The sequence below is a fragment of the Phaenicophaeus curvirostris genome, chromosome 1, assembly GCF_032191515.1.
Source record: "Phaenicophaeus curvirostris isolate KB17595 chromosome 1, BPBGC_Pcur_1.0, whole genome shotgun sequence".
NCBI lineage: Eukaryota > Metazoa > Chordata > Aves > Cuculiformes > Cuculidae > Phaenicophaeus > Phaenicophaeus curvirostris.
The window spans coordinates 203,270,750-203,296,442 of record NC_091392.1 but is presented as its reverse complement, the minus strand read 5'-3'; the positions used below and the strand labels follow the sequence as shown (position 1 = coordinate 203,296,442).

Genomic DNA, 25,693 nt, shown 5'->3' with positions numbered 1-25,693 from the left:
AATACCTGGGAAATTTTGACTATCTTAATCCTTATCACTTACCAATACCTCTCTGCTTGTACCTCTCTAAAATAGCTGCCACTTTCAGTCATAATTTTCATGCTGTACTGCAGTTTATGGCACTGGGAACCAAACTGCAATACGTGATGAGCCACTTCCCGATACAAATTGTAACAAATGATCATTACAGTAAAGTAAAACCATGATTTTTATGTTCAGCAGGACCTTTGCTATTAGAAATAGAGCCAGTATCAGAGAAAGCGAGTGAGTGTGTGCTTGCAGTTCTTGTAAAGCATGATTATAAAGGCTTATTAAAAGTATTCATGTAGATCTTTCATTTCCTTGGTGAGTAGCTTTATAATTGAAGATTTCTCTGGGCCTGGTGTTCTGAGAAATGTTGCTTTCATTTAGTCTTTAATACAGTGTTTATAGTAAGAGTGGTTTGGGGTTTTTTTTATTTCTATAAAGCAGATTTGGTATGTGCATATTGTGATTTTTTTTGGTGTGTGTGTGTATCCTTTGCTGTCTAGCAACTGTATCTCTGTAGTAAAGAGATCCAAGTGAAATAGCCATCTGCTTCAGCAAGATGTTTTTCTGAAATTCTGTGCATGCAAGGGGAGCCTCCTGTTAAGCAGAGTATTTATTTTTTCAACCGGCATTTTAAATCTTTCTTTTTCTGTGCTGTTATTTAACAGCCCAGGGCAGTTGTCATGAACTTATGCTAATCAGCCCACTAGCTGCTTTTCTGAGCAGCATCTTTCCTTTAGTCTTTAGTGAAGTGTTATAAACTAGTTTTATCAGCTAACTTTTTGAAGAGAAGCAGCTGAACAATAACCTAACCGCTGCCTGCACTCTGATTTTTCTGGTGAGGAGGTTGTCCCAGAACTATGGGAGGAGGATGCTCCTGGAATTACCCTTCTGTTACTGTTATTCTGAGCTACCCTGGTACTGCCAATGCCTGGCAGTGGCTTGCATGCATTAATAAATTTCAGTTTCATGTAGAAAAGATATTGTTGTTTTAAAAACAAAAGGGAGTAACAGTTTTCTGCCTTAGTTAAGGGATGTTGTTCTCACAGCTTTCATAGTACTCACATGATTTTCTGTGCTGAAATACACAGGCAATTTCATGTTGCTTTTGTATGTTGGAAAGTGAATTTGGAAGTTTTGTTCAGGGAATGGTAAAAGGAGAAACTTTAATGCAAAGGAATGAACAAAAGAAATTGAATGAAGAGTGCTGGTGTTTTACAAAGTAACGTGGAACCTTGCTGGGTAACCTTTTAACAGTTTTCCCCTATTTAACATTTATAGGTTAGTTTGTGCTCAGGCAAGTCAGACATTATATTTTGTGATTCAGTGTTGATAAACTGCATTAAGGATTAGTGGTTTGTACTTGGTGTGCAAGTGTGGAATACCTCATATAATCTGAAACCCCTTGTACATGGGAGCATAATAATGAAATATTTACTTATTCTTCTAAGCAGCTGTGAACAAAAAAAATCACAAGTTTCAAGATCTGTATCATTATGAGCTTAAATATCATTTAAATAATCTCTTTCGGAAATGCCGGCAGTAACACAATATGTAATTTTTAGAAATCAGAAATGCAGAGCATACTGTGGGAACTGGTCTTGATTGATGCATACACTGGTCTGGTGTTTATTAACTTACGACATTGTGAAAATGTCTGATAAATTGTGGAATGCTTAAAATATAAGGATTCTATTTTTAGCAGGAGTAGGAAAATAAAGGTTTCTATCACTAATCATGTATTGTCTTTTAATGTTTTGGTATACAAGTGTACGTAATAGAAGTTTCATGGAATGATTCAGGCATTGTGCATCTTGTATTTCGTATTTATACCTCAGCACCACATTTTGTGGATTTAAAAAAATGGATAACTTGCAAAACATTTTATATTTTTTGCCCATTTGTTTGTTTTCTGGATAAAAAAATTTGAAATTATTATTACTGCATTAAGGCAGATGAGTTCATCTCTGAAAAAACATAAAGAACTGTTTCTTCAGGGGCTGAGCAGCATGAGTGCAGTTTTCCTGTTGCTTTGTGTTGGAGTGTCCTCCTAGGGAGGAGCTGGGAACCAGTTTGACTGCAGGGCACTGGATCATTGCTGCATTTCTAGAATGAGGCATTACAGTCATTAATGTTATCAACGCTGCAGAAAGTCTAGGAGTGTGAACATACTGTTTACTTGGCTAGATCAGTTAGGGCTTATTTAAAAGTCTGTTCTTTGTGCTGGATAAGGTAGGATTCCTCTGGAATCCTCTGTACATGATTATCTAATTGGGATATTATAACTATGCCGAACAAGGCTGAATTCAGTTTGCGTTTATGCTTTTAGTGTGTGTGATTGATTTTGCAATTTCACTATTCTTATATTATGCTTCATGTTGACAGCAAAACAGTCCCACTGCGATTGTTGAGCTTCAGGATGTTTTTATAAATGGAGATATTTCATTCTGTTTCAGTTCTTGAATAGCTGTTGTTAGAGACACCATTGTTTCCTCAGCTTGGTCTTCCACAGCTTCTCCAGTGGAAGGAGGAGCAAGAGAAGGTGTCAGGCTGGCTTTGAGTGTCCCGTGCGATGGTGAAGTGCCCTGACTTTTGATCCTATGTGGGGTGGGCTCATCCATCTTTGTAACAAGGGGAAAGAGCTAGGCAAAGGTTATTTAAACTGGTGATGGAATAAAGGAGGATTTGTGTGACTTTCTTGGAACCCTTTTTTATTGTTGGATGTCCATGGTACTCAACCTACCAGTGAAAGGTATGTCATGATGTGAAGTAGACACATCTGATGTTAGTTCTGTTAATCGTGTGATTTGTGGGTCGATTGCTTTCTTTCCTCTTTGCCTTTCTTAGGGTGGCCCTTGGCTGTGAGCGTACTCCATCTCTGTCATTTTGTGGCAGCAGATACAAAGAAAAATGTGTTCTCTCTACACCGCCGTAGAAAAGAAGAAACCTTGGATAAGGTGGAAGACCTTGGCAGATGTTACAGTTTTGTTATGAGCTTCTGAGCTCGTTTTTAAGAGATACTCATCAGCTGCCCTACTTTTGAATTTTACTTAAATATGTCAAGTTTTTTAGCTGGTAATATAGCTCATGGGACTTATTTAGAAGTAGAGTGTTCTCCTGCCTAAAAAGAAGGTCAGCTGTGTGCATAGAGCCATTAGCAGACGTGCAGTATTTAGCTGTTGTGTTAGCATTATGGAAATTGTTTAAAGTGCATCTGACAATATTAGCAGTATTGATGTTGCAAAGACTATAAGTACTCCCTGGCTACAAAATGTTTTTAATGCTAATTTTAAGAAAAGGATTGTTACATTTGGAAATACAAAGGCTATACTACTTAATCTTCAAGCACTGTTTGTTTTGAGAATTAAGATTAAGCTCATATTATTATTATTATTGGTTTCTTAATTTTAGTCATCTTATCAGATGTATCACATATTGCCATATTTGCCTTCTGCTTTTTTTTTTCTGTTTTAGGATAGAAAATGAGTGCTGTGATTCCCTCCCTGCTCTCTTGTCTTCTGATCTCTAAAACTTTTAAAGTTGGGTACTTACTGGCTATTTGGAATACTGTAGTAAGCATAAGCATATAGAGAGCTGCCTTAAATAGGAATTGCAAATTCCTCAGAATTAATCTGCACTGTCTAAGAGCCTGCTGTTTGAATATTGTAGCTACAGAGGGAAGTTGTTTTATATGTCATGATTCAGTCTCAGCTAGCTGGCTTGCCTTGTAATCCCATAATATTGCATATAATGACTTTTTTCTTTTATGCTTCTCAAACATATGAACACTGTAAACCAGAATATTATGATCTGGTTATATGCACGTTTCTAAAAGCCAGACTAGAGAGGATAGGGGAGTCTATGCCAAAAAGTTGTAATGTGGACTTCACACGGGGAGTGCATTAAGGATATATAATTCATTGTATATCGAAGTTAGGACATAGTCCTCTAGAACTTTCTTGTGTGATGTTGTTACCACCCAGAGAGGTAAAAATTATTTTTCTGAGTTGTGATTCATCTCGTTTGCTTCTCTTTCATTGACTTTTCCCGCTGAATGGGATCTCTCTCCTTTCGTTCAATCTTATGAGATATATTTTTGCCAATCTTGTGTTTATCTTGTGCTTTTTCTGTGTGAAATTTCTTCTCATTCCTCTTACTAGTTCTTTTTCTTATGCTTTCATATTAATTTATTTTAAATGTATGACTGTCTCCACGGTGCCTTTCAGGATGATGGTGACATAGGAAAGACCCAAAGGAGACAAGAAGCTGTGAGCGAGCTGGGTGACACCGGTAGCAGCGTTGTTTCATTTACTGATAGTCCTCTCTGCATTTGCTGTATTAGTGTGTTGTCCAAGAGAAGAAAGCTGCTCTGGGCAGCCCACTAGCTATAAAAAGAGCATTATTTCTTGGAGACATGTTGCAGAGCTAGCATTGTGGCAGAGAAAATATAGAAGTTACTTATTTTTGAGTTAAATGAAAGTCAATACTGTGATGCACTATATACAGTAAATTCTCCTTCCTATGGAACGCAAGTGCCTTAGGTTCTCAGCCGAGTAACAAAGTGCTTGTATATTTCTAGTTGAATTATAGGGAGTAATGATTTATACAAAGTACAAAATATTTGCATACAAGTGAAGTAGGCCTGTGTTTGGATATTAGCCAAAGGGCTTCAAGAATACAGCATTAGGAAAAAAGTATCTTTTATCAGTCATGAATGGAAAGGAAACCTGCGTGTGGTGCCTCAAGCCTCTTTTGTGCACAGCAGCCAACACAGAATGTGTAACACAGAATGCATGGAAAATTTTAAAGAAATCACATTTTCTTTCTGTGCAATTTCAGTACCTCGAGTATAACCAAAACTTAGTTTTTAAGAATGTCTACGATTATCAGTTTTATTATTTTCTATGTAACGTAAAAAAAAAAAATCAGTCAGGAGTGTTTCTGTAAGCTATGCAAGGGACAGAGCAAAACCGTTTCTTTGTGTTCTTGGACAACTTACGCTCTTGAGATGCTCAGGAATGTTCCTTCCCCTGGCTGCTTTATTTTTGAGTGGAACATTCATGAATTACTTTCTGGGTTAAAACTGCATAACACAGGCTTTTCAGAGAAAACCCATAAGGCACGTTAAACTCCAGATCCAGAGATCACTTAGTGTCTTCATTGTTCTTTCAGACTGGCTGCGCTCGTACCCTTGTCTGCTCCACATCCATCTTGAGATTTCTCACTGGTGATTTCTATTTCAATTATTCTTTTAGCAACATACTAAAAGCATCTATAGTATATGAAAAAGATCACAGTAAATATTTGTGTTTCTTGGACCTTTAGGGGAGCATTCGAGATACTTGTGTCAATCTGATCCATGTGATGTTTAGAAAAACTGGAAAATCTGTAGGATTAAAATACTCTCAGAGTTGCTGGTAAACTGTATATTTCAAATAAATGACTGCTATGTATCTCTTAAGGTATATGTGCAGCACAAAATGGTCATCCTAAATATTTTAATTGTGTTTAAAATCTGAATATAAAGTATAATTTAGGAATTCTATTTGAATATCTGCTTTTATCACGTATCTTGGGTTTCTTTATCTAAAGCTGTGGAGTAGATGTGCTCGGCTTAGCTTCTGTCAAAAGCTTTACATTTGAAAGTGCTGTTGAGCCATTCCAAACTCCTGGGATTTTTTGATGTTCTGGGGTTTTGTTGCTTTTGTAAATAAGAATATGGTGTAGAGAGGTGCCACATATAGGGGACTTGCTTTGAACATCTCTGTGCTAATTGTCTTCTAGAGCAAGGGGTCTCATAAGCTAGTGTAAGCACTGTAGCACACTCCTGAACTAAGAAGTGCCACCTTTTTGTTATCCTTAATTCCCTTTCCTATCCGAAGCAACGTTATAACTGATCTTCACTCCGCTGAACCTACGAAGTACCACATTATTTGCTGTCCAAACCAGAGAAAGCTATTTTGCGAAGTGCTTCTGTGGCTAACTTATGCTTAAGTACTTAAAAACTTGTGTTTAACAATATAAGTTGTGAACCTGTCCCTCAGTGAAGCTCTTGCTGGTGGATTGATGGTTCGTGCAGTGCAGCGTGATATGAACAGGCTACGCTGTTGCTTAAATGCTCAGTTTCAGCCTCTGGTGCGAATTGAGGTTGGAATGAGACACACTTTGTCTTGTGATTGAATAGACTCAAAATGACTGAGAGGGATGCACGGTCTTATCTCAAGTAATATCTCAGTAATAGGGTACTGTCTGATTTAAAATGATGCACTAAAACATAATTTGTTAAATACTTCTGGTGGGTTACTCAAGCCTGCAGTAATACCCTCAGTTTTAATTGTGCTTAATTGCTGATTTATAGCCTTATTTAATAAATTGCAGCAGTTTCATAGATGGGGGTGAGCCAAATACTCTGCAATAAGACTTCCTAGTTGTAATCAATGTTCCCTGAATCCATAGGATTTGTAAGATCTGTAATGCCACAGTTTCATTTAAAATCATTAGTGCCTGAATACTTGCTGAGTGATGGTATTGGAAGTATTTATAACTATGACATAGTTGTTGGACGAGTGATATTCTAGAAGTTGAGTGCTAAAATTGTGAAGTGCTACTAGAAATTGTACAGCACTAATTTTTAAAGGAAATGCTGCTTCCCAAAACAGTAATAAAGCAGACCTATTAACAAATAAATATCTGGAGGCTCTGGACTTCTGTCAGCACAGTACGTAGTTGAAATTATGAGTATTATTCTTTACTGTATATGTGAATGTCTTCTCTGATCCAGACATCTGCTACTCTAAGAACTGGTTAACAAAGTACCCGTGCATACTTTAAACAATATTTTGGGGCAGATTTCAGAATTTTTATGTGAGCTGTATAATTTTTAGCTGTAATAATTTGATTATTGTGGGAAAAAAAATTGTGGTTTTGGTGATGATTCATCAACTGTTAGCCAAAATGGGTTCCTGGGTAAGTTATTACAGTAACATGCAAATTCTCATTTAATGACTATTTTAAAAAGGAAAAAAATGTGTGTAGTACACTGTTTCCAAATAGAGACCTGCTGACTGACCAGGAACTAGGCCAGTGATCACAGAAAATCTGCTTGGTCACATGGAGCTGGTGTTTTTTGTTTTCATGAGACTTTGATTTGTCCCAGCTGAGAAGAGTTGTGGAGTTGGGAAGAGTCTTTTACCTTCTGTAGGCTTGGCTCTGTACTCTCCATTTTGAGTAAAGGAACAGCTATTGCCTCTGGGGATAAAAATCCCCTAAAGGAGCTTTGCTTTGAATGAGTGAAAGGAAACTAGAACAGTTAAGGCCACAGCTGCTAGCTTTATTTCAGTCAAAAATAAATGTAGTATAAATTGCTTTTGGGGCAGCTTGGCAGGGAAGTCTTGGAGATCTTCCCGTCCTTCATTACCTGGACCGTGCTGTTCCTGTGGTAGCTCTCTGCTTATTTCAACACAAGGTTGTTCCTCTCCTTTGCTGAGCTGGGTGTGACTGTTCCTATAGCAGTAAATCTTGGTCTAGCTAATGCTTACCAAGTCAAGATAAACCGCTTTCCCTGTTTCTTATGCCCTGTGCGTTTTGTATAGACCCCTGTGAGGTAACGGGGTTTTGCTTGAGAAGTGAGATGTTTGGCAAACATGCCTGAAGAAAATGAGAATGTGTTAGTAAATCCCTCAGAAAAGTGTACAGATGGGAACAAGGGTTGGCGTCCTTGAGTGAGGGAAACCCATGGGAAAACAAAATGACAGTGCTAACTTTTTGAGAAGCTGCGTGGAAATATAATTTCTCTCAGATCTGTCCCCTATGTGACCAAGACCACAAAGCGTTACTTAAAACCGTTTTTCATAGTGGTTTTGTGTGCTAATGTTGTTGTGCTTCTTTCAGGAAGACTGCAGGTAGGCAGCTGGAGAAGATTAGACAGCCTCATTAGTGTCATTGTTAAAACCAGGTTTATCACCTGGCAGTGTGGGAGAGGAGGAGTGAGTTTGAGATACTTGTGCTATGCCAGCCTTCCTATGAGCATCCTGGGAAGGGAATACAAACCAGTACCAGCCTGGCCTTGAACACCTCCAGGGATGTGGCAGCCACAGCTTCCCTGGGCAAACTGTGGCAGTGCCTCACCACTCTCGTGGTAAAGAATTTCCTCCTTATGTCTAGTCTAAATCTTCCCCTTTCCAATTTATACCCATTCCCCTCATACTATCATTACATGCCCTTGTAAAAGTCCCTCTTTGGCTTTCTCATATAACCCCTTCAGGTACTGCAAGGTTGCTATAAGATCTCCCCAGAGCCTTTTTTTCTCCAGGCTGAACAGTCCCAACTCTCTCAGCCTGTCCTTGTATGGGAGGTGCTCCAGCCCTCAGATCATCTTTGTAGACCTCCTCTGGACCTGTTCCAAAAGCTCCATCTCCTTTTTCTGTTGAGGGTTCCAGAACTGAAGACAATACTCTGGATGAGGTCTCACAGGAGTGGAGCAGAGGAGCAGAACCACCTCCCTCAACCTGCTGGCCACGCTTCTTTTGATGTAGCCAGGATCCAGTTGGCCTTCTAGGCTGTGAGTGCACATTGACGGCACATGCTGAGCTTCTCATCAATCAGCATCAATTAGTTGATGTTGTGTTTATGTTGGCAGTTTCTTATCTTCGAATCAGAGTGCTCAAGTCTCTGAAACACCTGCTCTGCAGTGGCAGCTTTCTACCAGATTCACAACAGAAGGGCCAGGTCTTTTGGAGCATAGGACAGTATGTACTTCTGTCATAGGTCTTGTTCTGTATTAGTGGAGAAATAATGCCTCATCATTTTGCGGAAATACTATTTTTGCAGTCATTATTCGTTCCCTGTGTATGTAGTACTAGTTTGAGTTTTGTTGTTCTGTACAGGTGATATTCTTGCATTAGGCTTTATACATCTACTGCAGGGCAGGAGGTCTTTCTGGTGAGGTCACAAATTCCGGTGTCACTCCTAAGCTTTTTATTTTGACAAAGGGAGAGAAAAGAACAAGCTGATAATCCTAAAGTGGATATTAACAGCTACCTTTTGCCTTTCCATCTGAGGCTTGTTTATATTAAGATACACTGAAAGTCAAAACTGACCTCGGCTATAGTTGTTTGTGAGCTTGTAATATGGTAGGCTCATGTTCAGCGGGATCCTGTTATGCTCTAGCCACGGGAATTCACTGATTTAGGCTTGCAGAAACGGGCGTTTCCTTGGTTTGCTCGTCTGTTTTAGGAACTATGTGCTGATCTAGAATTACATCATCTCTGCTAAAGAATAAATCACTGAACTGTTGCAGTTATCTCCTGTGATGTCTAGTTGTGAATTGGGTATGGGAAGAGGGCAACTTCTAGGAAGTTCTGGGAAAGTGTGCACATCCTAGCTCATGGATGATTACTGTGTTTGCAGGACAGGGGTTCACTATGTCTTCTAATGTCCTGTTTCTTGAGGTTTTCACTTCAGGTTGAAATTTGAGACTCACTTGAATTGTAAATGGGAAGTAAAATTGCAGAATGAAGTTAAAAGTCTTTTTTTTCATAGTGCCATTTCTGGGTCAACCTTAGGGTCTCAGATGAAAGACTTGTTTGGGTTTGTTTTTTTTTTTATTTTTTTTTTTAAACCAGCTGTGAATTATAGTAATTTGTTGCTTTATGTAGCTTTTTTTCTAATATGTTCCCCAAAAGCGTCTGAGAAGTATAAATAAGCTCTTTTTTTATCTGTCCATTATTATTGTCGTCACAAAAAGCTTAGGCTTATTTTTAAAAATAAGATTATCATCTAGAATATATTTTTATACATCTATGCTACATGTCATAATGACATAGTAACAAAAAAAAGACCAGTAGCAGAAATCAAGAGGGGCTATCAATGAGAATGTGGTAGGTCAGTAAGCGATGCAAATTGTGTTTTGATTAGTGGACTGCAAAGAAATACTCCTGTTGTTTCCAGCTTTGGGACACAAATTGTGAATGGGTATTTTTAGTATGTACATCTCTTAGACCAGTTTAGGAACAGCGTTGGAAGGAGGGGGCGCACTGTAAAAGAAAGCTCTGTAAATAGCTGTGACTCAAGCTACTGGGACTAGAGGGGACTGAAGGAAGGAACGAGGTATAGGGTGAGAGACCAGAGCTTAAGGGCCATGGTTTTGTATGAGGATGACAAATGCATGGGCAGTTTTTCCAACCTGATCCTTGGGGATCCCGTAGGATACTGTCAGCAGATTCCTTTCTCCTTTAATGTCATGTTTCATGAGAATTTATACTACCTCCCTTGTACTAACTTTTTAAAAGCTACGTTAGCATGCTGCTCACTACCACGGTTTAGAATATTCGCTATTTATCTGGTATGTGATCACTCCTCCCCTTCCTTACAGCTCTTTAGTGCCACAGTAGTTATATTTTATAGATGTAAAGGGAAGCAGTCACCTGGTCTGACTTCCTTGGATATCATAACCCTCATGTTTTACTCTGTCGCTCCTGTATTGAATACAAGAATTGAGTTTTACTTAAGTGCGTCTTTCAAAAGGCATCCTGTCTGGATCTGAAAACACAAAGAGATTATAAATCCACCACTACTAGTAACGTTTTCCAGTGGTTTTAACTAATTTTTTCATCTTGCGTTGAAGAGGCGAGTATGGGATTGAAGAAGAGACAGCAGAGGACATAATAAGAGGGCAGCAGCTGAAAAGAAAGATATTCCAGCAAATATTCCTTTGGCCTGCAAAAGAGAATTTATTTTAGCACACAGAAGAGTGTGAGAAAAAAATACGATGCTGTTATGGAGGAGGTGACTGATATGTGATATAAATTGAAAATGCAATGTGCAAATGCAAATTAAGACAGCATCTTGCTTAGGGGCACTTTGTTACTGAATGTTATCCAATGTTGCAAGAAGCTATGGGATGCCTTCCAAATTACTTAGGTATGGAAAAGATGGTGGGGGAGTTGAAGGTTGAATATTTTGACTGGCTGTTCTTGAGTAAAATTTCTCCTCGTTGCTAGTTCAAGTATTATGATTAGCTTAATAAGTCAAGCCTTAAAATAAAAGAAAAGTTTTATGTACCATGTCTGCAGGTAATTTGTCTTTCTTTGGTTTCAAGTTCATCTTTTACTTAAAGCCAAGGAAGTGTAATGTTTTCATTAGCTGATTTTGTTCTTGTGGCTGTGCTCTCCCCGTCCTTTATTAATGTGGGAAATTTAAAGCATAAATTATTTTGACTTCTCTCCATTTTCAAGAAGTATCTTATTCTTTTTAGTGTAGCTGAATTTTCCAGTAGGTTGTTGAAGCTAATCAATCTTGATATTTCTCTGTTACTGCTAATCTTCCTTTATGGTTGGAAAAATAACATCTTCATATATTATTTTACCTTTGGACACTTTTTAAACACTTATGAGCAATAATATTCTTCTAAAACATTTCATGTTGCAATGTGGAACAGCTGTTAATGATTAAAACTAAGAGCTATAATGGAGTGTTTACTGGGTAAATTGAGAAGAGACAAACAAATAGTGGTATGAGAAATGCTGAGTTCTTCTAGTGGAAAATCATTAGAGAGTTGAAATGTAATTTTAGGTTGAATCTTTATATCAAGTGTGAGCATCTCAATGAAACTGAAGTCTTGGCACACAGTTTTCAATTTTTGCTTTAGTTGCTGAAATAATAATTAAAAGGAATTTCATATGATGCTGCTGTTACATACCCACCTCGATGTAGCATAAGTGCTGTGGTCTCTCAAAGGGGCTGTCTTGGCACCCACACTGTGCTGGTTTTGGGCTGGGTGGTAACTGGTATAGTTGAAAGCTGTTCTTGTCCTTTTTCTGTGGTTCTTCAGCTAGGTGAATTTCTTGCCTGTGTGGCTGTACCAGACTAGCAGGATATTCTTTTGTATGGGAGCTTCTTGGCCATAATATCTACAGAGCCAGGCAATTCTTCAGGTATTTTCTTGGGAAAACCCCCCCCCGTGAATTACATTGGAGCAGATTTTACTTTACATTTTGATTTTGTGCCTGTCTGAACATTAGGATGGAGTTTAGAAAGGGTCACATTCTCTGCTGGTGCAGGTTGTTTGCTACCCAGAAGGAGATCAAAGAAGTTCAATGCCTTTATCAATGACCTGGATGAAGGCATCGAGTGCACCCTTAGCAAGTTTGCAGACGACACTAAGCTGGGTGGAAGTGTCGATCTGCTGGAGGGTCGGGAGGCTCTGCAAAGGGATCTGAACAGGCTGGACTGCTGGGCAGAGTCCAATGGCATGAGGTTTAACAAGGCCAAATGCCGGGTCCTGCACTTGGGGCACAACAACCCTGTGCAGTGCTACAGACTAGGAGAAGTCTGTCTAGAAAGCTGCCTGGAGGAGAGGGACCTGGGGGTGTTGGTTGACAGCGACTGAACATGAGCCAGCAGTGGCCCAGGTGGCCAAGAAGGCCAATGGCATCTTGGCTTGGATCAGAAACGGCGTGACCAGCAGGTCCAGGGAGGTTATTCTCCCTCTGTACTCGGCACTGGTGAGACCGCTCCTCGAATCCTGTGTTCAGTTCTGGGCCCCTCACCACAAGAAGGATGTTGAGGCTCTGGAGCGAGTCCAGAGAAGAGCAACAAAGCTGGTGAGGGGGCTGGAGAACAGGCCTTATGAGGAGCGGCTGAGAGAGCTGGGGGTGTTTAGCCTGGAGAAGAGGAGGCTGAGGGGAGACCTCATTGCTCTCTACAACTACCTGAAAGGAGGTTGTGGCCTCTTCTCCCAAGTGACGGGGGACAGGACAAGAGGGAATGGCCTCAAGCTCCGCCAGGGGATGTTCAGACTAGATATCAGAAAGAAATTTTTCACAGAAAGGGTCATTGGGCACTGGCGGAGGCTGCCCAGGGAGGTGGTTGATTCACCTTCCCTGGAGGTGTTTAAGGCACGGGTGGACGAGGTGCTGAGGGGCATGGTTTAGTGTTTGATTCTTATTGCTCTAATGCTCATACTAAAAGCTGATTCTTTTGAAATCCTGTGTTTGCTCTTTGCATATTTATTGGCTCTTTGCATATTTTAGACTACATGCAATACAGTCTGTCTTGCCATTGTCTGTTGAAGTGCAGGTTTGATCCAGCCAGTATAGAACTAGCTCTGTAGGGGTGAGGAGGACTGTGCTGTGTATCATCCTTGATTGTTCCTTCAAGGAGCATTGCACTGTAAGTACATCAGAATGACAAATTGATGAACTGCAACAGTATCTTTTTGTCAATGTTCCACATAATGAAAATGCCATACTTATGTGACTATTATGTTGGAATACAGTGCTGATAACTTAGGAAAATCATAATTTCTTCTTAATTCAGAAACATAGGTTCTATGGTTTAGTGTTTGATGGGAACGGTTGGACTCGATGATCTGGTGGGTCTCTTCCAACCTGGTTATTCTGTGATAGGAATGGTTGGACTCGATGATCCGGTGGGTCTCTTCCAACCTGGTTGTTCTATGATTCTAAGTTACTTCCCCCTTATGGTGAAGGAAAAGGGACTTAGGGAAGAGGCTCTTTGGGGTGCTTGATTTTTGTGGGGGTAAGGCAGGTGATAGAGTGGAAATACATTTTTTTCTTTCCAGTTGCCTGGACAAGTTTCCAGTTGCTTCCAGTTGCCTGGAGAAGACTGTAGCCATGTCCCACTGGAGACTCCTGCAGTCAGGGCTTGGACTTCTGTTGAGCTGAAGCTGGCATTTGGCCTCTGCTGCCGATGGGATGGAGTGATGCTGCTAGTAAACATCTGTGCTGCCTTGTGTCTCACCTCTGTCTGCTACTTTGGGTTTTTTTGGGACCAGAATGCTGCAGCATTCCCCCTCTCCTGAAGCAGTGACTTTATTGCATGGCCCCTGATGGGTTATGTGGTATCTCTGAAGATACTCACCCAGTTAGCTAAAAGGGAATTAATGGCAAGGATTTCAGTGGAGGAATAGCTAGTGTACTGTTGCTTCTGTCTCTCAAGTCTGAATGTAGGGAGGAAGGTCAAATCCACAAAAATTAGCAAAAGCAATTTTTATGCACACATAACTGTCTAAATTAAGTTTTTATAACTAAATAATTATTATCTCTTGCCTAAAGTTATTAATCTTTGAAATTTAGCGACTCTCAAAGACATTCCCAGCTAAATTAGTTCTTATTTTTGCAGCAGAAAGGCTCAAATCAACATTTTCATCAAAAACATGTTCAAATGGAATTTTTATAGAGATTCAAGTTTCAGCAGGTTAAAGTTTGTATTAAATGTTAAAACATTAAAATCTGGATTATTGATCAAAGTGTTCTTTTCCTTGTATGTATTTCAAAAAGTCTTCGACGACACTTGTGTAGGGTTTCAGAGGACTTTGGTTATGTTGGTATGTAATTTAGAACTCTGTACCTGGACAGAAGGACCGTAGGAAACTGGGTGTGAAAAAGTGCGTCTCAGGTTGTCTTTCAATAAACTGAGTGTGTGTGTGCCACAAAAAGAGAAGGAGAATAATGTTTCAGTTTGGAGTCGTAAGAGGGAAGGAAAATTGTAATACCTGTTTTTCACAGGTATAGCTGTATGGTTGAGCGTAGTGACATTAACATAAGGTGACTCCAATTTCTTCAGTCAAGAGAGATTATAGAGCGGTGAAGGAAGTTGAAGGTAATGGGAGAAACTTAGGTAATTAACTATGAACCTGTAACCAGTTTCTTTTCTTGTATTTTGTTTGTTTGCTCTAAGCGCATGCTATGAGCTCATTTTCCATGCTGTGTAAAAATATTCTTTAGTTACACATAAGTTGTTTAGAATTCATTGGGCAGTTCTGTGTACACTAATGTCTGGTGTTCGTGACCTGGGTGTCTGTAGCCCCTGTTGCTTGCATCTGCAAAACGATGGGGAAACTCTTGAAGGTTAAAGCTTGTGTCTCACATTAACCTGCAATGTGAATATAAAGAGGACATTCAGGCTTTTTAAACTTATCCTTTCATTTTTTTATTTATTCTTTTTGTATATCTTAACAAGGAAACGGTCTAGCTTTTATCTTCGGAGCACTCTGAAAGCAGAATTTCCTGTGCAGCCGAGATTGATGAATTATAACTGAATTTCACTGTCTTGAGCCAGACTTTTGCTGTTCTTTTACCTTCAGCTGAGCGGCTGAAATCTATCAACAAGAACAGTTTTGGGCTATCTTTCATCTGCCTTTTCAAGCTGTCCTTCCCAAGATCCTGCTGGAGTGTATAGCAACTGCACTTGCCGTGTTCACAGCGTAAAAGGACTTGGTACAAAACAGAAATTCAATGCTGATGCCGTGAGACCTGGGGCATCTGAATGTCAAACTCTATCTGATGAAATTGCATTCTTTTTCTACTTCAATAGAATTGCGAGGATAATATAGTTGAAATTTATAGTTGTCATAAGGATAAGGTCAGCAAGTAGATCAGAGATAAATTGGAATTGACCCTGTTTTCTTTCACTTGAGTTAATTTACTGACTTACTGGGCCACCAGTTGCAGGATTCGGTGTGTGACTAAGTTGTGTGACAGGTTGGGTTGTCTTAAACTTTTTTTTTTCAATAAAATAGATGACTTTATATACATAAAATATTTAACCCTTATGTTTTATATATACAAAGTGTATATATATATAATGTATAAAGATAAAATGTTTTATATAGAATAATATATATGGAAAATTCATATATTTGTATTAAAAAGATGCTACTGAAATGTTTCCACCTGTAACATCTTTTCTAAAAAACCTTATTGTTAAGTCCATGAGCTCAGCACATTTTACAAGGGCTTAATTTTGCTAATGTAAGTGGCAAAAATCTGATGAGTAACACTAATTTTCTTTGTGAAAATTCTTACTATCTCAACTAGGATACCAGCTCCTTAACAGGGATTTTTTTGGGTTTTTTTTTTTTTTTGTGATTGTCTTGAAGATGTCTCGTTTTAGAAGGTAGTCGGCAAAGGCTGTAGAGAATTGGGGTATGCCTCTGTAGATATTTCATGTGATGGTTATAGGATAAACTTACTGTTACGCAAGAGCTGTACCTCACTTTATGTTCCCTCTGGATTGTTTTTCCTTCCTGTAGTGCTGACTCTGTCAGAAATGCGGGAGTTAGCTGACTGGGGAGAAAGAATTTCTCCGCTGTCAGTTTTCTTTGTGCAGACAGATATATCTGCTGACTCTCCCAGCCTTGTATTTATTCTGAAATGTTGGTTGTTAGATTTTCAGGAAAGAGAATGAGTTGATACCATCTTGAGCTCATTTTTATATGTATTCAAGGCCAAATACGAAGATTTCATCTTCATCCCAGGGAACAATGGTAGGGGTTCTTGGACCATTTTTCAGGAGTAAATGTAGGAACGTAAGCAATCCTGTTTATCTCTAGCTTTAGGGCTGAGATGCTGGAGGATAAGATTTACGTTATGGCTGTGTATGGTAATGAATAGCTGGACTTGAGGAAAACCAAGTCATCCCTTTTGGTTTACTCAACCTGCATGATTTCCTTCAGCAGAAGTGGTTATGGGTTTGTAGCTTGAACTTTGGCAGGTGCCCCCTTTACATCAGGAGCAGCAGAAGTCAACTAACTGTTGTGTAGCATTGGCTCTAATTATTTAGAGAGAGGGAAGAAGTTTGGGGTTTTTGTTCTTGTTTTTGTTTTGCTCTAGGCAAATTTCAGGGAAGGTATTGCTCACCAAAAGGCATGTGCAATAATAGTATAAGTAAAAGTATATAAAGAATAGCAGATTTTAGGAGAGAAAGCACAAACACAGTGATACCTGAACAGAAATGTGATTTTACTGGTGGCAATTGGAATTTTTTAGTTCTTCTAAGATATGAGTTAATTTAAAATGTATGAATTGTTGATGCTTAATATTTTCATTGTATTCCTTATTTTGCCTTGGATAGGGAGACCATACAGTCCCTATTGGACACAGAAGGAACAACAGTAACAGGGGATGAGGAAAAGGCTGAGGTACTTAATGCCTTCTTTGCCTCAGTCTTTAGTCGTAAGGAGGGTCGTTCCGTCTGTGTACTAACCCAGGAGCTAGAGGAGCATAATGAGGCTCCCGTGATCCAAGAGGAGGTGGTCAGAGCCTTGCTAGACCGACTGGACAGCCACAAGTCCATGGGGCCGGACGGGATTCACCCTAGGGTACTGAAGGAGCTGGCGGATGTGCTGGCCAAACCCCTTTCCATCATCTTCCAACAGTCCTGGAAGACTGGGGAAGTCCCACTGGACTGGAGGCTGGCTGATGTTGTGCCCATCTACAAAAAGGGCCGCAGGGAGGACCCAGGAATCTACAGGCCTGTCAGTCTGACCTCAGTGCCAGGGAAAGTCATGGAACAGGTGATCTTGAGTGCTATCATGAAGCACATGCAGGAGAACCAGGTGATCAGGCCCAGTCAACATGGGTTCACAAAAGGCAGGTCTTGCCAGACTAACCTGATCGCCTTCTATGACAAAGTCACTCGGCTGCTGGATGAGGGAAAGGCTGTGGATGTGGTCTTCCTGGACTTCAGCAAAGCCTTTGACACAGTTTCTCACAGCGTTCTGCTTGAGAAACTGTCAGCCTCTGGGCTGGACAGGCGCACACTCTCCTGGGTGGAAAACTGGTTGGCTGGCTGGGCCCAGAGAGTGGTGGGAAATGGTGTGAAATCCAGCTGGAGGCCAGTGACAAGTGGGGTTCCCCAGGGCTCGGTGCTGGGTCCAGCCCTGTTCAATGTCTTCATCAATGATCTGGATGAAGGCATCGAGTGCACCTTTAGCAAGTTTGCGGACGACACTAAGCTGGGTGGAAGTGTTGATCTGCTGGAGGGTAGGGAGGCTCTGCAAAGGGATCTGAACAGGCTGGACCGCTGGGCAGAGTCCAATGGCAGGAGGTTTAACAAGGCCAAGTGCCGGGTCCTGCACTTGGGGCACAACAACCCTATGCAGTGCTACAGACTGGGAGAAGTCTGTCTAGAAAGCTGCCTGGAGGAGAGGGACCTGGGGGTGTTGGTTGACAGCGACTGAACATGAGCCAGCAGTGGCCCAGGTGGCCAAGAAGGCCAATGGCATCTTGGCTTGTATCAGAAACGGTGTGACCAGCAGGTCCAGGGAGGTTATTCTCCCTCTGTACTCGGCACTGGTGAGACCGCTCCTCGAATCCTGTGTTCAGTTCTGGGCCCCTCACCATAAGAAGGATGTTGAGGCTCTGGAGAGAGTCTAGAGAAGAGCAACAAAGCTGGTGAAAGGGCTGGAGAACAGGCCTTATGAGGAGCGGCTGAGAGAGCTGGGGTTGTTTAGCCTGGAGAAGAGGAGGCTGAGGGGAGACCTCATTGCTCTCTACAACTACCTGAAAGGAGGTTGTAGAGAGGAGGGTGCTGGGCTCTTCTCCCAAGTGACAGGGGACAGGACAAGAGGGAATGGCCTCAAGCTCCGCCAGGGGAGGTTTAGGCTGGACATTAGGAAAAAATTTTTCACGGAAAGGGTCATTGGGCACTGGAACAGGCTGCCCAGGGAGGTGGTTGAGTCACCTTCCCTGGAGGTGTTTAAGGCACGGGTGGACGAGGTGCTGAGGAATATGGTTTAGTGTTTGGTGGGAACGGTTGGACTCGATGATCCGGTGGGTCTCTTCCAACCTGGTTGTTCTGTGATTCTGTCTAAACAGGTATGAAAGAGTTAAAATTATTGCTCTAGACAAGATCTCCAAGCCCAGAAACATCACTTCATGTGAAATCCATCTCATAGGATGGATTTCTGATAGGAACTGATATAGGAACATCTGATAGGAATGGTTGGACTCGATGATCCGGTGGGTCTCTTCCAACCTGGTTATTCTATGATTCTATGAGTCTATGATATTCTAATGGCTTTTAAGCCAGCAAAACCTACTTCTGCTTTATCTGAAAGCTACTGCAGCTGTCAGATTTTATTTTGTTAACATCTGTCACTTTTAATATTGGATAGCCAATATTAAAATTGGGTAACCCCCAAGCTGGTAATGAATAAATGAAGTCTAAGATCTGAACAGGCTGAGCTTGTATCCGAAAGCTTTGGTGACTAGCTGCATACACAACAGGCAACGCATAAATGCTGGCCCTAGAGTAATTAGTCTGTTCTAATATGTGGTTGTTGAGGAAAGCACTTAAAACTTTAGCTGAAAGAATCTTACAACAAACACAAACAAATAAAACCCAACCAAAAAGCATACTGAACAACTTCTTCTTGAGATTCAAATGGAGAAGTACTGCTAATCCCAGCTGTGCAGCTGTCCCAGACCTGACTTTGACAGCTGACTGCTGTAGGCAGAGTGATGAGTAGTAGACAACAGGAGAGATCATTTGTCATACTGTCTGGGGGAATAAAACCCACATAAAATACTATTTTTTTTAATGGTTGCTTGGCACAGAATGAGAGAATACTGAGGCAGCAGTAGCAGCAGCATCCCTTCCTCTTCATGAAGGCGTCACCAAACTGAATGCAGCAAAGTGCTGCATTGAAGAAATGTGGGTTGGTATTTTTTTTTTCAGCAGATGAACCATTCAGTTCTTTAAGCTATGAAATAGAATGTTTTTTCCTTTTTCAGGGTTTTAAAGGCATTGAGATACATGGGTTAAGGAGGGTGATTTTTTTGGGGCACACTCAGAAGGTGAGAAAAGGAAACTTCTTACTTCAGAAGGAGACGAAGTTGCTTTAGGACATGTTACAGACCTTTCTGCGTGTCTTGGGCAGGCCACACCATCTTTCTGGCCATTGCAAAGCTTTTGAGGTGTGTGCTTAATGCACCTATAGGTGCATTCACAGACTTACAGGTGCAGGTGCCTAAATTATTTGTCTTTACTCACCTGTGAAAAGAAGGCAACATATTTTTAAGAGGATAACTAACAGCTGTTTTTGGAGTGCTCAGATAATTACAGTGATGGAATCTGTCCAAGTTATGACATGACCCTCCATGTTCTACCAGTTAAGGCCTCAGTGATGTCTGCATTGCTTTCTGTGCTTGAACTACCACGTTTCAGCTTCAATGGACATGGTTAAAACTTCAAGTTGCTGGGAAACTTCCAGCACACTGATATTTTTTTTTATTCTATTTAACAAAAAAAATCCACCCTAAACCAGCATCATCAGATTTTTTTAAATTGGAGGCTTCTTCCCTCTACCCTTCACTGATATGAAGGAAGTCCCTAAAAATTCGATTTATAGAAAAATGTTTTGCCAAAACCCAGCTGTTTGATTCCACAAGTGTTCCAGAGTGTTCATTTTTATCTTTAGTGGTGGGAAATAACCATGGAGAGTAAGAGGTTGAACAAATGCCTTTTGCAGATTTTTTTTTTTTTCTGATGGAAGATATTATATCCAAATACCCTGTAGTTCTGTAAAGTGTAATGCATTTTTGATCAAACTAAATTCTTAATATCCGTTACTACCTGTGCATGAGTTTCACAATCTAATTATGTATTGTATGAAAAAGAATATCCTGCCTTCTAGTTCAATTCTGACTTTTTAATTTCGTCTACTGTCTTGTTCTTGTATTATGAAACAGAATGCACCACTGCACTTATTATATGCATTTTAAAATTTCTAATATATTGTTTTCTTTCTAAGGGCAAGGATTTCTAATGTTTTTATTTTCTATGTATATGCAAGTTATTTTATAATGTTCTTCACCCTTCCAGTCTCTCTTCTATGAACTTCCTGTAATTGTTTCTCCATAGAGACAAAACAAATTCATCAAGAAATCCAAATAAAGTTGTAACAAAGTAGTAACTTTAAAGCATGAATTTCTGGGAAGTTTGTAGCTTGGTGAGAGAATTGTATTACTTCTTTCAGTGGTGTTATTCTTTGTTCTGGTAGTATTTATGCTCCTTTCATTTTGATAAAGAAGTCACTGGAGGTTGTACTGCATAAAGAGTAAAGCTATTTGCCTTAGCAGTGTTTTTTGTGCTTGAAAGAGCCTGATGAGAAGCATCCAAGCAAATGAACGAGAGTGGAAGAAACCTTATGCTTGACTTGCAGAATTGATTATGTCTGGAAATGAAGAACAAGAAGTCTGGAAGGAAATACATAAGGTGGATAGTAGTACCTAAGGCCAGTAGGATCTGGGCTTGTATCGGAATCTCTGTGGCCAGCAGCAATCATCTCCCTGTACTCGGTGCTGGTGAGGCCACACCTAAAATCCCATGTTAAGTTTTGGGCCCCCACTACAAAAAAAATATTGAGGTGCTGGGGAGTGTCCAGAGAGGGGCAGCAAGGCTGGTGAAGGGTCTGGAGAACACGTGTTATGAGGAATGGCTGAGGGAACTGGGACTGTTTAGACCTTATTGCTGTCTACAAGTGCCTGAAAGGATCTTTTCTGCCAAGTAACAAGTGATAGGAAGGGAGGAAATGGCCTCAAACTGTGTAAGTGGGGGTTTAGGTTTGATATTAGGAAAAATTTCTTCATTGAAAAGGTTATCCAGTATTGGAACAGGCTTCCCAGGGAAGTGGTTGAGTCACAATCCCTGGAGGTATTTCGAAGACTTGTAGATGTAGCACTTAAGGTCTTGGCTTCGTGGTGAACTTGGCAGTGTTAGGTTTATGGTTGGACTTAATGATCTTAAGGGTCTTTTCCAACCTAAACAATTCTGTGATTCTACATATTGAAGTCTTGAGTAATTCTTCTCCTCCTGGGCAAGAAGAACAGTTTCCAGTATCACAAATCAGTGGGTATTCTTACAAGATACATTCTACTGAGTCTCCATTAAAATATCCTGGACCTCCTTTGGTTTATACTTCTGCATATATCTGTGTGTATTCAGAACACAGAAGATAACACTGACCCATTTAGTAAATCAAAGCCTAGAACAAAATGTTTTACAGATCTGTTGGAACCCTAGACAAACTTTTCCCAGCAGTTGAAGACAGGAAATAAATTCGCACATTATCTACAGAATTTCTCAAGAGAAAAGACACAAGGCTTAAAATCTGGAATGTTTTAGTGAAGAAACCTATACATAGTTCAGTCTGATGCTGGAAGGACTACTGTCTGAATTTGTCCTTGGAAAAAAAAGGCATGCATGAGCTGTTCTTTGATGAAACTCTAAATTTGAGTTAACAATTCATTGTTGGTTATTTTTATTTTTTTTCCTAAACCAGCCTTAAGATAATATTTTCAGCTTTGCTTCTTCATTTAAGGGAATAAGTAGTAGAATTTGAAAGTGTTTTATTTGAATCAAAAAGCCATGAAGCAAACACTAGGTTTTTCATTTGAACGAAAGTACAGATAATGAAGTTCCATTGTATCAGTGACTGTCACATGACAAAATTTATTTGCATTAAGTGTCCTAGCAGTAAATGTGAAATTTTTGATAGCAGTTAGCCACAAGCAAGGGAGAATGAAGAATTTTTTAATTTGTTTTTCTTTTTGATGGAGAACAGAAGCATCTTTTCTGTTTAGCTCTGTAGTTATGTGCTAGCTAGAACTATATCATTCCTCCAACCTGGAATGTTCAGCATTTATTCCTGCTTCATTTTGAGAAGCCTTTTTCTTTCTTAAAAGGAAGAATTTTTTTTTTCTGGCAAATGTTTGTATTTGGAATCATCATCCTTCATTAGCTGGAGATATATATTTTTTTATTATTATCTGGTACCTGCTTACGCATCATCTATATTCCTGTGACATGTTGATTTTAAGTAGTAACTTGGCAGCCAAACTAGAGGAAGTAGAACACTCAAAACCCCCTATTCTTCGTATACTGTCTGAGCGGATGCAGTATTTTCTTTTTGAATGAGAAAGCAGTACAAAGATCGAGTGAGATATCCATGCTGTCATAATTGCAGTCACACAACCAAGCTAAGGTCACACATAGCATGTATGTATCTCTTCCACATCTGCCACCTTGAGGCTGCAGTGCTGCAACTTATTTGGCATAATACCTTGATCTTGGCAACTGGAATGTTCATAAATTGGGAAGTGAATGTAATCCTACATATATATATATATACACACACACACACTTGAGTGCTGAGGCTGACAGACCACTACACGTGCATTCGCTTCTGTTGGCATTTCCAGTACTCAAGCAAGGTATGTTCCTGTGTAGCTAGTTTGAAATTTGAAAGCTTCTCTATTTCCAAACAGTGTCAAAACCCCCAAAAGCACAGCTCAGGTCTGTAGACTTTCGCAGAAAATGTTTATTCTTGTTGTATGAACTTGAGTCTTAATCTTGTTCAGCTCATCTGACCCAATACACCTTGCTTTTAAAATAGAGTTGGTACTTATATCTGAAATGAGGAAGCTTAGAAGTAAATTAACACATGAAATACATTTATGTAACAAAATGTGTGATGGTTCTCTTCTCAGAAATTCTTCTCAATGACTGAGGTGGCAGCCAGCTTGCTGTAGCTATTGGTGCACTTCCTTGCGTTCACTTGTGTGTGAAAATGTACTTCAAATAACCCAAATGTTTAAAAGCCCTTTGCTTGTGCGAGCTGTTATCAAATAATTGAATTTGTAATTTTGTAGTTTACTAAGACTCCATCAGTATACTTGTCTCGTTGATACGTCCCAAGAGATGCTTTTATTATTTTTTGAATGACAATCCAAGTGCTGCACTCAACCGCTGTAATGAGTGGGCTGAGCTTATGATTGGGAAACGGAGCTGTTACTGACAGTGTGTTCCCTTCAGACTTGGTTAGGGCAGTAAATAAAAAGTACATAATTTGCATAAGCCTATTAAGTGGTATTCTCAAGGGGAATAGCAATAATTTTCAATGCTTTTTTCAGTGCTGACAGCTGATCCATTTACAAATTAGATATTGAAAAGGGTTTCAGTGAAAGGATAAGGTGGCTTGGGTTGTGGCTGTTGTGCAGCAGTGTCAGGAAAACGCAGAAAGTCTAAGTCCTGTGAGCAGTGAATGTCCAGTATCTTAGATTTTCTGGAATGAATGGAAAACCAATTTATACCAATACTGTTGTTTGAAAGGTCAGGTGGTTTCAAAGGTTTGTAGAGAAATTAGTGAGCACGTTATAAATTACGTGTGGCTATTTTTTTTTAACCTTTGAGTGTACAGATGTTTGTTTTTCTGCCTAAAATAAGTCAAAATGAATCAAAATCAAGTTGGACATAATGTTATTTGCACTGGTTTGTTTAATCTGTTTCACAACAAACCTTTATTTGAAACTCGGATTTGTGTGGGTAAAAAAAAAAGCTTTTGTGCTTTAAGGTGTTCCTTGGAGTGGCAGATTGGAAGTTCAGTACCTCATCACTGTTAAAGTTTCTGTATGCTGTCTTTTTAAAATGGGACTCGGAGAGTATCTTGACTTGGTGAAAGTCTGAAAAGAAGTAAACTTCTCTCTAAGTATTTATATAATTATTTCCAGTTTCTCCTTTAGTTGTCCTCTAGAGAAGGTCTCCCATCGTGCTCTCTTACCATTCAAGAGGGTGAGCGACGCAGTGGGCAGTGGTAAGGTTGGCCAAAGTTTGTATGTCTCCCAAAACCAAAAATGGTTTGTTGATAAGCATGGTTATGAAATAAATATAGCAATATCCTCCCTCTTTTTTTTAGAGATGGAAAACTAGTCTAGCCTGAATTGTTGGGATGCCAATATGTGCTCAAAATAGAGCTTTCACATTTATCTAAGATGCCTCAGAAGCAAATTGTTTTTTTGTTGTCTTTTAAAAAAATACAGAAAAGTGTTTTTTGTACAAGTCGTTTTTGTAAATGTTGAGTGGTTTAGAAAAATGAGCTGTAGAGAAAAAAAGAGAAAATATTTAGACTGTTTTAAACCCCTTCATTATTCTAAAAAAATATTTGTCATGGTTTAAAAAGCAGATTTTAATTTGTAGAATAGCCAAAATGTTACTCAAAGTCAACATTAGATTGTGTTCATAGGGCTTGAAATTATGATTTTTATTAATACTATCTAATTGAAATGAAAAGTGCAAAATTAGGACTCTACATTTGGGAATAGTTTTATTGATATATTCCATGATGTATTTTGTGTGCTTATCCAGCCTGCAAGTGTGCATAACTTCTTAAACTTCTGGCTGTTTGTCGAAACTTGAATTAATGAAAGCCTTTTCAAAAGATACTCCAGAATACTTAGTAGTAGGTATTGACTTTGTGATAATGATTCAAAATATAATTATCTCTGGTCTCTTGACACATTGTGAAATATTTGCATAGGTGTCACAGAAAACAGAATTAGTATTTGTTGAATGCTTTCTGATTTGAAAATGTGATGCCTTTATGCCCAGAATTAACATGTCAGGTTATTGTTGCAGCAGTTTTCAGTTCAGTGCCAGTAAAACAGGCAGCTTTGATTAACTGTTGCAATGCAGTCAACAGGATTGTAGTCTGTCAAATGAAACTGCCTTGATTTCAGCATGGAAATGCTTGCAGAAGGAGAAGCTTCTGAGTCTGCAGGTTTGCCTGCATTAGCTAAGGTTTGCCTGCTGTTCTGTCTTAAACGGCAGGATCTTTTTAATATGAACGCTGTAATTCTTTTAAGCACTTGCTTGATCTCTACTGGAATTCTTAGAGATGCACAGTGTCAAGGTAAAATATATTTAAAAATAAGTATTTTGGGAACTATTAATTTGGAGAACTATCAATCACTGGAATGACCTCTGCCCAAGACATGATGCAGTCCCCGCTGCTGGATTTTTTCAAGATGTGTCTTGACAGAATGCTTGATTATCTCATTGAGGCTTCCTTTCCCATGACAAGTTA

General features: G+C 39.6%; 1 protein-coding gene across 1 annotated transcript in view; it reads left to right on the top strand.

The window, feature by feature from the left end:
- The window catches only part of DDX10 (DEAD-box helicase 10), a 193,405-nt gene that overhangs the window by 54,231 nt on the left and 113,481 nt on the right, over positions 1 to 25,693 (top strand). The gene's annotated exons all lie outside the window — the stretch shown is intronic.